Source organism: Pleurodeles waltl, chromosome 4_1 (assembly GCF_031143425.1).
Source record: "Pleurodeles waltl isolate 20211129_DDA chromosome 4_1, aPleWal1.hap1.20221129, whole genome shotgun sequence".
In the NCBI taxonomy this organism is placed as follows: Eukaryota; Metazoa; Chordata; class Amphibia; order Caudata; family Salamandridae; genus Pleurodeles; species Pleurodeles waltl.
In genome coordinates this window covers 40,838,482-40,850,853 of record NC_090442.1, presented here as the reverse complement: position 1 = coordinate 40,850,853, position 12,372 = coordinate 40,838,482, and the positions used below count along the sequence as shown (strand labels likewise).

Sequence of the window (12,372 nt, the reverse complement as noted above, 5' to 3'; positions counted from 1 at the left end):
AGCGACCAGCTGACCACTGTCCAGTGGCCAAAAAGGAGTTTGCGCCAGGTGCATTCTGGGAGTTGAAGTCCGCACCCCCCAAGGACCATCACAGAACTTCTGGACCCTTGGGGTGAGCTGTGGACCCCAAAAGAACCTTAAAAGAACATCTGGGTGAAGCCCCAGAAGTTTGGAAAAGATTTGAGAATTTTTGGAAAAAAGCTCCAGAGAGGGACCGACCCGCCGTGGAAATTCTAGCCGGCTTGCCTCAACCGCGACCCGGCCTGACTTCGTGGTTCGTCCCGGTAAAGAAAAACATCCAAAAAAGAGACTAAGTCCGAACGTAAAAAGTTGACCGGGACCTCCCAGCCATCGTATCCGAGAAGGGCTCCATGGACGTCGGATCAAGATCCAGGTTTACCCCGGTCGAAGGATTTTCATCTCGAAAAAACGACTAAGTCCGAAGGTAAAAGTCTCCACCGAGGAAACCCACATCGCGTATCCGGACAAGGGCTCCAGGAGGTCGGATTCAACTGGCAGGTTCGTCCCGGTGAAGAAAAACTTCAAAATAAAGACTAAGTCAGAAGGTAACTTTTTAACCGAGGCCTCCCGCGACCTGTAGCCGAGCAGGGCTCCATCGCGGTCGGCCTGAAAGTTTGACTTTGCCCCGGTCGAGGTGCAACCAGATAACCCGATTGGCGCTTTTTGTTTCTAAGCGCTAGAAAAGTAATAATTCTTTAAAAATTCATATCTCCGGTTCCCCTGAACCGATTTTAATCGTTTTTGTGTCATTTTAAAGATAAAAATATAAACTATTTTTATAAATTGGTTTTGGATTTTTAAACTGTTTCCTGTGTTTTATTTAATTACTGTTTTGTGATATTTGAATGCTTTACACTTTGTCTCCTAAATTAAGCCTTGACGCTCGTTGCCAAGCTACCAAGGGTTGAGCTGGGATTAATTTACTGAGACCTAACTGTACCTATGTGGAGGTTAGTGGCTTGTTGCTAGGTGTAGGTACCTACCTGCCCTACCAATAACCCATTTTCCAACAACAGAGTATTCAATAAAAGAAGAAGGGAGGATTAACGGCAAAAAAGCACATCATAAGATATGAAACTTTGGAAATTATCTAGATATTGTTTGAAAAAACTCCTTTGATGGAAAGAAGATGAAGAACGGTATGGGATCCTGTCCTGAGCACCTGTAATTGATATGTTCCACATCCAATCATACCACCTAACCCTAAACACCCAAACATATTGCAGTCAGTGACCATGTGGCCTAATGCATAAGGCGTCTGACTTCGAATCAGAAGATTGAGGGTTTGAGTCCCTTCGTGGTGGAGTCTTTTTCTCTCAGCACCCAAATTATCTTTACATACAAACTGGAAACACACTCTTACAATACTCCTTTCACTCTCACTCATTAAGAAAGCCCAATGCAAACTGCACAATCAGTCATGTTATACCTTCAGCATTGCTACTTTTCTGTCTTTCTGCCATACCAAAGTACCTCTTCATAAATGCCACGGATATGCAATACGTATACAACAATATGACATGGCACAATCATTCCGAACAGAACTGTGGGTAGATTCAGTGCAGGGAGTGTGTGCGTGCAGAAAGCAGAAACTATGCATGCGTAGAAGCTCTATGATTTTCTCCAGGAATAATGCAAATTGTCCCTCAGAAAAAATATAGTACTGGAGAAGAATCTTAAAGGATTGACACAATTGCTGCCTTTGCTGTTGCCCCAATTATGTAATCTGTCAAGGACTGGTCTCTTGCAGATTGAGGCACCTAGTTGCAATTGTGTGGTATAAATCACCCTTACAACCATTTTTGCTATAAACTTGAGATCTTTCTGAGATACTATCCCACAGACTTCTTATGAATGAGGAACTCTGAAATTGTCACATTCCAATTTGTACGTCCTTAAAACTCTGCTGGTTATTCAAATGGGCAGATTGTTTTTTAAATTCCTTTCTGTCTCTAGTTGTAGTTATATTGATACAGAGGCATAATTGTTGAATGATATATATTGGTTTGATTGAAATATGTTCGTAGAGGTGGTGATAGGCTTTCTGTGTCTGTCTGAGAGCAAGGACCGGTTAACGTCTTTTTCCAAGAGCAGTTTGTTGTGAAAGGTATCAGGCAAAGGAGTATGTATTGTGATGTGGTTCTCTGACTGCTTCTGTCCACTTGCCAAAAGTTCCAAGGCCCTATGATAGCACAAAAACGGTAAGATTGAAGTGGTGGGTGCCGGAGGTTTAAAATGGTCAGTTTAATTAAAGACAGAAAAGTGAAACGAATGACTGCAGAAATACTGTATGTGGCCATGAACTGAGATGAAAGGATGATTTTGGAACTCTGTCTTGCAGATTACCCTCAATGCCGCAATGGATAGGGCACTACTCTCACAGACCAGGGTGTGTAAGTTTAAGTCTATCTGAGGTGCACACCCTGAACTAATACATTTTTGCTGAAACCTAATCATATTGTTTACTCTTCCTCGTAGCAGCTTGCCAGGGTGATAGTATATTGCAACAGAACCATTCCACTTCTTCACTGAAAAGAGTCACGCTGGTTACCCAAATGTGCAGCGTGTCATTTTATACAGCTTTCTTTATTGAAATTAAACTTGGACTCACTTGAAATATTCTCTTTCAAAATGATTGTTTTGAGCTGCTGTGAATTTTATTTCTAGAGGTGGTGACAGGCTTTCAGGTACGTGCTTAGGTCAAGGCCCTGTTCATGTCACTTGTATAAGCTAATTCAGGGAGCAAATTAGCAAGTCAAGAAATGGGAAGTCTGAACTACTGTCAAAGCAGTTTAATTCTCTTTTCAAATAATCCAAAAATACCATTGCAGCATAAAACAGAGTATTCAATAAAAGAAGAAAGGAGGATTAACGGCAAAAAAGCACATCATAAGATATGAAACTTTTGAAATTATCTAGATATTGTTTGAAAAAACTCCTTTGATGGAAAGAAGATGAAGAACGGTATGGGATCCTGTCCTGCGCACCTGTAATTGATATGTTCCACATCCATTCATACCACCTAACCCTTAACACCAAAACATATTGCGGTCAGTGACCATGTGGCCTAATGGATAAGGGGTCTGACTTCGGATCAGAAGATTGATGGTTCGGGTCCCTTCATGGTTGAGTCTTTTTCTCACAGCACCCAACTTATCTTTACATACAAACTGGAAACACACTCTTACAATACTCCTTTCACTCTCACTCATTAAGAAAGCCCAATAAAAACTGCACAATCAGTCATGTTATCAATCAATCAATCAATCAAAGGCATTTGTATAGCGCACTGCTCACCCGGAGGGTCTCAAGGCGCTGGGGGGGGGGGAAACGCTACTGCTCGAACAGCCAGGTCTTGAGTTGCTTCCTGAAGGCGAGATGGTCTTGCGTTGTCCGGAGGTGGATGGGGAGGGAGTTCCATGTCTTGGCTGCCAGGTAGGAGAAGGATCTTCCTCCGGCGGTGGCTCTGCGGATGCGGGGGACGGTGGCGAGAGCGAGGCTGGCGGAGCGGAGCTGGCGGGTGGGCTTGTGGAAGGTCAGGCGGCTGTTGAGGAACTTGGGGCCCAGGTCGTGGAGGGCCTTGTGTGCGTGGGTGAGGAGTCGGAACGTGATTCTTTTGTTGACGGGGAGCCAGTGCAGGTCTCTCAGGTGTTCGGAGATGTGGCTGTGTCGGGGGATGTCCAGGATGAGTCGTGCTGAGGCGTTCTGGATCCGTTGGAGTTTCTTCTGGAGTTTGGCGGCGGTGCCGGCGTAGAGGGCGTTCCCGTAGTCCAGCCGACTGGTGACGAGGGCCTGGGTGACCGTCTTCCTGGTCTCGGTGGGGATCCACCGGAAGATCTTTCGAAGCATGCGCAGGGTGTTGAAGCATGAAGATGAGACGGCGTTGACTTGTCTGGTCATCGAGAGGGAGGAGTCCAGGATGAAGCCTAGGTTGCGAGCGTGGTCCGTTGGCTTGGGGGTGGCTCCCAGGGCGGGGGGCCACCAGGAGTCGTCCCAGGCGGATGGTGATGATCCCAGGATGAGGACCTCCGTCTTGTCTGAGTTCAGTTTCAGGCGGCTGTTCTTCATCCATTCGGCGACGTCTTTCATCCCTTCGTGTAGGCTGGCTCTGGCGGCGTCCGGGTCGCTGGTGAGGGAGAGGATCAGCTGGGTGTCGTCGGCGTAGGTGATGATCTTGAGGTTGTGTTGACGTGCGATGGTTGCGAGGGGGCTCATATAGACGTTGAAGAGGGTGGGGCTGAGCGATGACCCTTGTGGAACTCCGCAGATGACTTCGGTGGCCGCTGACCGGAACGGGGGGAGGCGGACTCTCTGGGTTCTTCCGTCGAGGAATGAGGTGATCCACTCCAGGGCCTTCTCCTGGATGCCGGTGTTGTTCAGGCGCTGTACCAGGGTGCGGTGGCAGACAGTGTCGAACGCTGCGGAGAGGTCCAGGAGGATGAGGGCCGCAGTTTCCCCATTGTCCATTAGGGATCTGATGTCGTCTGTGGCTGCGATGAGGGCGGTCTCCGTGCTGTGGTTGGCTCGGAAGCCAGATTGCGAGTGGTCGAGGGATCCGTTGGTCTCGAGGAAGGCAGCTAGCTGTCTGTTGACGGTCTTCTCGATGACTTTGGCAGGAAACGGGAGGAGCGAGATGGGGCGGTAGTTCTTGAGGTCGGAGGGGTCTGCAGTTGGTTTCTTCAGCAGGGCACTGATCTCGGCGTGTTTCCAGCACTCCGGGAAGGTGGCGGTGTTGAAGGAGGCGTTGACGATGTCACGGAGGTGGGGTGCGATGATGTGGTCAGCCGTGTTGAAGATGTGGTGTGGGCAGGGGTCCGTAGGGGATCCGGAGTGGATGGTGTTCATTGTGCGTGTTGTGTCTTCGGTGCTGACTGGGGTCCAGGTGCGGAGGGTGGCGGTGGGGGGCATCGGTTCGGTGGTGGGGTTTGTGGTTGGGGGGCCGAAGCTGTTGTGAATGTTGGCGATCTTGTCGTGGAAGAAGCCTGCGAGGGAGTCGCAGAGGTCTTGCGAGGGAGTGATGTCATTGTTTCCGGCGTCGGGGTTGGAGAGCTCTTTGACGATGCTGAAGAGTTCCTTGCTGTTGTGGGTGTTGTTGTCCAGTCGTTCCTTGAAGGCTGTCTTCTTTGTGGCGCGGATCAGTTGGTGGTGTTTGCGGGTGGCGTGTTTGAGGGCCGTCATGTTGTCTGTGGTCTGGTTGGTGCGCCAGGTGTTCTCCAGGGAGCGGCAGTTCTTCTTGGAGGTGATGAGCTCGTCGGTGAACCAGGAGGCTTTCTTGCTGCTGCGTCTGCTGGGGGGGTTCTTCTTCAGTGGTGCGAGGGCGTCTGCGCAGTTGGTGATCCATTGTGTGAGGTTGTTGGCGGCTTCGTTGGGGTCCGTTGAGCTGGTGGGGGGGTTCTGGCTGAGGAAGGTGGTGAGCTGGTCGCCGGTGATCTTGTTCCAGCTCCTGCGGGGGGTTTGTTGAGGGTGGTGGTGGGTCGTCGTTTTACTGAATGCCTTCAGCATTGCTACTTTTCTGTCTTTCTGCCATACCAAAGTACCTCTTCATAAATGCCACGGATATGCAATACGTATGCAACAATATGACACGGCACAATCATTCTTAACAGAACTGCGGGTAGATGCAGTGCAGGGAGTGTGTGCGTGCAGAAAGCAGAAACTATGCATGCGTACAAGCTCTATGATTTTCTCCAGGAATAATGCAAATTGTCCCTCAGAAAAAATATAGTACTGGAGAAGAATCATAAAGGATTTACACAATTGCTGCCTTTGCTGTTGCCCCAATTGTGTAATCTGTCAAGGACTGGTCTCTTGCAGATTGAGGCACCTAGTTGCAATTGTGTGGTAAAAATCACCCTTACAACCATTTTTGCTATAAACTTGAGATCTTTCTTAGATACTATCTCACAAACTTCTTATGAATGAGGAACTCTGAAATTGTCACATTCCAATTTGTACGTCCTTAAAACTCTGCTGGTTATTCAAATGGGCAAATTGTTTTTTAAATTCCTTTCTGTCTCGAGTTGTAGTTATATTGATACATAGGCATAATTGTTGAATGATATATATTGGTTTGATTGAAATATGTTCGTAGAGGTGGTGATAGGCTTTCTGTGTCTGTCTGAGAGCAAGGACCGGTTAACGTCTTTTTCCAAGATCAGTTTGTTGTGAAAGGTATCAGGCAAAGGAGTATGTATTGTGATGTGGTTCTCTGACTGCCTCTGTCCACTTGCCAAAAGTTCCAAGGCCCTATGATAGCACAAAAACGGTAAGATTGAAGTGGTGAGTGCCGGAGGTTTAAAATGGTCAGTTTAATTAAAGACAGAAAAGTGAAACGAATGACTGCAGAAATACTGTATGTGGCCATGAACTGAGATGAAAGGATGATTTTGGAACTCTGTCTTGCAGATTACCCTCAATGCCGCAATGGATAGGGCACTACTCTCGTAGACCAGGGTGTGTAAGTTTAAGTCTATCTGAGGTGCACACCCTGAACTACTACATTTTTGCTGAAACCTAATCATATTGTTTATTCTTCCTCGTAGCAGCTTGCCAGGGTGATAGTATATTGCAACAGAACCATTCCACTTCTTCACTGAAAAGAGTCATGCTGATTACCCAAATGTGCAGTGTGTCATTTCATACAGCTTTCTTTATTGAAATTAAACTTGGACTCACTTGAAATATTCTCTTTCAAAATGAATGTTTTGAGCTGCTGTGAATTTTATTTCTAGAGGTGGTGACAGGCTTTCAGGTACGTGCTTAGGTCAAGGCCCTGTTCAGGTCACTTGTATAAGCTAATTCAGGGAGCAAATTAGCAAATCAAGAAATGGGAAGTCTGAACTACTGTCAAAGCAGTTTCATTCTCTTTTCAAATAATCCCAAAATACCATGGCAGCATAAAACAGAGTATTCAATAAAAGAAGAAAGGAGGATTAACGGCAAAAAGGCACATCATAAGATATGAAACTTTGGAAATGATCTAGATATTGTTTGAAAAAACTCCTTTGATGGAAAGAAGATGAAGAACGGTATGGGATCCTGTCCTGCGCACCTGTAATTGATATGTTCCACATCCATTCATACCACCTAACCCTAAACACCCAAACATATTGCAGTCAGTGACCATGTGGCCTAATGGATAAGGTGTCTGACTTCAAATCAGAAGATTGAGGGTTCGAGTCCCTTCTTGGGTGGGTCTTTTTCTCACAGCACCCAACTTATCTTTACATACAAACTGGAAACACACTCTTACAATACTCCTTTCACTCTCACTCATTAAGAAAGCCCAATGCAAACTGCACAATCAGTCACGTTATGCCTTCAGCATTGCTACTTTTCTGTCTTTCTGCCATACCAAAGTACCTCTTCATAAACACCACGGATATGCAATACGTATACAACAATATGACACAGCACAATCATTCTTAACAGAACTATGGGTAGATGCAGTGCAGGGAGTGTGTGCGTGCAGAAAGCAGAAACTATGTATGCGTAGAAGCTCTATGATTTTCTCCAGGAATAATGCAAATTGTCCCTCAGAAAAAATATAGTACTGGAGAAGAATCATAAAGGATTGACACAATTGCTGCCTTTGCTGTTGCCCCAATTGTGTAATCTGTCAAGGACTGGTCTCTTGCAGATTGAGGCACCTAGTTGCAATTGTGTGTTATAAATCACCCTTACAACCATTTTTGCTATAAATTTGAGATCTTTCTGAGATACTATCCCACAGACTTCTTATGAATGAGGAACTCTGAAATTGTCACATTCCAATTTGTACGTCCTTAAAACTCTGCTGGTTATTCAAATGGGCAGATTGTTTTTTAAATTCCTTTCTGTCTCTAGTTGTAGTTATATTGATACAGAGGCATAATTGTTGAATGATATATATTGGTTTGATTGAAATATGTTCGTAGCGGTGGTGATAGGCTTTCTGTGTCTGTCTGAGAGCAAGGACCGGTTAACGTCTTTTTCCAAGAGCAGTTTGTTGTGAAAGGTATCAGGCAAAGGAGTATGTATTGTGATGTGGTTCTCTGACTGTTTCTGTCCACTTGCCAAAAGTTCCAAGGCCCTATGATAGCACAAAAACGGTAAGATTGAAGTGGTGGGTGCCGGAGGTTTAAAATGGTCAGTTTAATTAAAGACAGAAAAGTGAAATGAATGACTGCAGAAATACTGTATGTGGCCATGAACTGAGATGAAAGGATGATTTTGGAACTCTGTCTTGCAGATTACCCTCAATGCCGCAATGGATAGGGCACTACTCTCGTAGACCAGGGTGTGTAAGTTTAAGTCTATCTGAGGTGCACACCCTGAACTACTACATTTTTGCTGAAACCTAATCATATTGTTTACTCTTCCTCGTAGCAGCTTGCCAGGGTGATAGTATATTGCAACAGAACCATTCCACTTCTTCACTGAAAAGAGTCATGTTGGTTACCCAAATGTGCAGCGTGTCATTTTATACAGCTTTCTTTATTGAAATTAAACTTGGACTCACTTGAAATATTCTCTTTCAAAATGATTGTTTTGAGCTGCTGTGAATTTTATTTCTAGAGGTGGTGACAGGCTTTTAGGTACGTGCTTAGGTCAAGGCCCTGTTCATGTCACTTGTATAAGCTAATTCAGGGAGCAAATTTGCAAGTCAAGAAATGGGAAGTCTGAACTACTGTCAAAGCAGTTTCATTCTCTTTTCAAATAATCCAAAAATACCATTGCAGCATAAAACAGAGTATTCAATAAAAGAAGAAAGGAGGATTAACGGCAAAAAAGCACATCATAAGATATGAAACTTTGGAAATTATCTAGATATTGTTTGAAAAAACTCCTTTGATGGAAAGAAGATGAAGAACGGTATGGGATCCTGTCCTGCGCACCTGTAATTGATATGTTCCACATCCATTCATACCACCTAATCCTAAACACCCAAACATATTGTAGTCAGTGACCATGTGGCCTAATGGATAAGGGGTCTGACTTCGGAACCGAAGATTTACGGTTTGGGTCCCTTCATGGTTGAGTCTTTTTCTCACAGCACCCAACCTATCTTTACATACAAACTGGAAACACACTCTTACAATACTCCTTTCACTCTCACTCATTAAGAAAGCCCAATGCAAACTGCACAATCAGTCACGTTATGCCTTCAGCATTGCTACTTTTCTGTCTTTCTGCCATACCAAAGTACCTCTTCATAAATGCCACGGATATGCAGTACGTATACCACAATATGACATGGCACAATCATTCTGAACAGAACTGTGGGTAGATTCAGTGCAGGGAGTGTGTGCGTGCAGAAAGCAGAAACTATGCATGGGTAGAAGCTCTATGATTTTCTCCAGGAATAATGCAAATTGTCCCTCAGAAAAAATATAGCACTAGAGAAGAATCATAAAGGATTGACACAATTGCTGCCTTGGCTGTTGCCCCAGTTGTGTAATCTGTCAAGGACTGGTCTCTTGCAGATTGAGGCACCTAGTTGCAATTGTGTGGTATAAATCACCCTTACAACCATTTTTGCTATAAACTTGAGATCTTTCTGAGATACTATCTAACAGACTTCTTATGAATGAGGAACTCTGAAATTTTCACATTCCAATTTGTACGTCCTTAAAACTATGCTGGTTAGTCAAATGGGCAGATTGTTTTTTAAATTCCTTTCTGTCTCGAGTTGCAGTTATATTGATACAGAGGCATAATTGTTTGAATGATATATATTGGTTTGGTTGAAGTATGTTAGTAGCGGTGGTGATAGGCTTTCTGTGTCTGTCTGAGAGCAAGGACCGGTTAACGTCTTTTTCCAAGAGCAATTTGTTGTGAAAGGTATCAGGCAAAGGAGTATGTATTGTGATGAGGTTCTCTGACTGCTTCTGTCCACTTGCCAAAAGTTCCAAGGCCCTATGATAGCACAAAAACGGTAAGATTGAAGTGGTGGGTGCCGGAGGTTTAAAATGGTCAGTTTAATTAAAGACAGAAAAGTGAAACGAATGACTGCAGAAATACTGTATGTGGCCATGAACTGAGATGAAAGGATGATTTTGGAACTCTGTCTTGCAGATTACCCCCAATGCCGCAATGGATAGGGCACTACTCTCACTGACCAGGGTGTGTAAGTTTAAGTCTATCTGAGGTGCACACCCTGAACTAATACATTTTTGCTGAAACCTAATCATATTGTTTACTCTTCCTCGTAGCAGCTTGCCAGGGTGATAGTACATTGCAACAGAACCATTCCACTTCTTCACTGAAAAGAGTCATGCTGGTTACCCAAATGTGCAGCGTGTCATTTTATACAGCTTTCTTTATTGAAATTAAACTTGGACTCACTTGAAATATTCTCTTTCAAAATGATTGTTTTGAGCTGCTGTGAATTTTATTTCTAGAGGTGGTGACAGGCTTTCAGGTACGTACTTAGGTCAAGGCCCTGTTCATGTCACTTGTATAAGCTAATTCAGGGAGCAAATTAGCAAGTCAAGAAATGGGAAGTCTGAACTACTGTCAAAGCAGTTTCATTCTCATTTCAAATAATCCAAAAATACCATTGCAGCATAAAACAGAGTATTCAATAAAAGAAGAAAGGAGGATTAACGGCAAAAAAGCATATCATGAGATATGAAACTTTGGAAATGATCAAGATATTGTTTGAAAAAACTCCTTTGATGGAAAGAAGATGAAGAACGGTATGGGATCCTGTCCTGCGCACCTGTAATTGATATGTTCCACATCCATTCATACCACCTAACCCTAAACACCCAAACATATTGTAGTCAGTGACCATGTGGCCTAATGGATAAGGCGTCTGACTTCGGATCAGAAGATTGAGGGTTCGAGTCCCTTCATAGTTGAGTCTTTTTCTCACAGCACCCAACCTATCTTTGCATACAAACTCGAGGCACACTCTTACAATACTCCTTTCACTCTAACTCATTTAGAAATCCCAATACAAACTCCACAATCAGTCACGTTATGCCTTCAGCATTGCTACTTTTCTGTCTTTCTGCCATACCAAAGTACCTCTTCATAAATGCCACGGATATGCAATATGTATACAACAATATGACATTGCACAATCATTCTGAACAGAACTGTGGGTAGATTCAGTGCAGGGAGTGTGTGTGCGTGCAGAAAGCAGAAACTATGCATGCGTAGAAGCTCTATGATTTTCTCCAGGAATAATGCAAATTGTCCCTCAGAAAAAGTATAGTACTGGAGAAGAATCATAAAGGATTGACACAATTGCTGCCTTTGTTGTTGCCCCAATTGTGTAATCTGTCAAGGACTGGTCTCTTGCAGACTGAGGCACCTAGTTGCAATTGTGTGGTATAAATTACCCTTACAACCATTTTTGCTATAAACTTGAGATCTTTCTGAGATACTACCTCACAGACTTCTTATGAATGAGGAACTCTGAAATTGTCACATTCCAGTTTGTACTTCCTTAAAACTCTGCTGGTTATTCAAATGGGCAGATTGTTTTTTAAATTCCTTTCTGTCTCGAGTTGTAGTTATATTGATACAGAGGCATAATTGTTGAATGATATATATTGGTTTGATTGAAATATGTTCGTAGAGGTGGTGATAGGCTTTCTGTGTCTGTCTGAGAGCAAGGACCGGTTAACGTCTTTTTCCAAGAGCAGTTTGTTGTGAAAGGTATCAGGGAAAGGAGTATGTATTGTGATGTGGTTCTCTGACTGCTTCTGTCCACTTGCCAAAAGTTTCAAGGCCCTATGATAGCAGAAAAACGGTAAGATTGAAGTGGTGGTTGGCAGAGGTTTAAAATGGTCAGTTTAGTTAAAGACAGAAAAGTGAAATGGATGACTGCAGAAATACTGTATGTGGCCATGAACTGAGATGAAAGGATGATTTTGGAGCTCTGTCTTGCAGATTACTCTCAATGCCGCAATGAATAGGGCACTACTCTCACAGACCAGGGTGTGTAAGTTTAAGTCTATCTGAGGTGCACACCCTGAACTAATACATTTTTGCTGAAACCTAATCATATTGTTTACTCTTCCTCGTAGCAGCTTGCCATGGTGAAAGTATATTGCAAAAGAACCATTCCACTTCTTCACTGAAAAGAGTCATGCTAGTTACCCAAATGTGCAGCGTGTCATTTTATACAGCTTTCTTTATTGAAATTAAACTTGGACTCACTTGAAATATTCTCTTTCAAAATGATTGTTTTAGCTGCTGTGAATTTTATTTCTAGAGGTGGTGACAGGCTTTCAGGTACATGCTTAGGTCAAGGCCCTGTTCATGTCACTTGTATAAGCTAATTTCTGGAGCAAATTAGCAAGTCAAGAAATGGGAAGTCTGAACTACTGTCAAAGCAGTTTCATTCTCTTTTCAAAT

The 12,372-nt window shown here is 43.7% G+C and overlaps 1 non-coding gene across 1 annotated transcript; it reads left to right on the top strand.

Annotated features, from left to right (window-relative positions):
- Positions 1-10,792: 10,792 nt before the first annotated feature.
- TRNAR-UCG (transfer RNA arginine (anticodon UCG)) lies at positions 10,793-10,865 on the top strand. Its single transcript has one exon. It is a non-coding gene; the product is annotated as a tRNA-Arg (tRNA).
- The last annotated feature ends 1,507 nt before the right edge of the window (positions 10,866-12,372 follow it).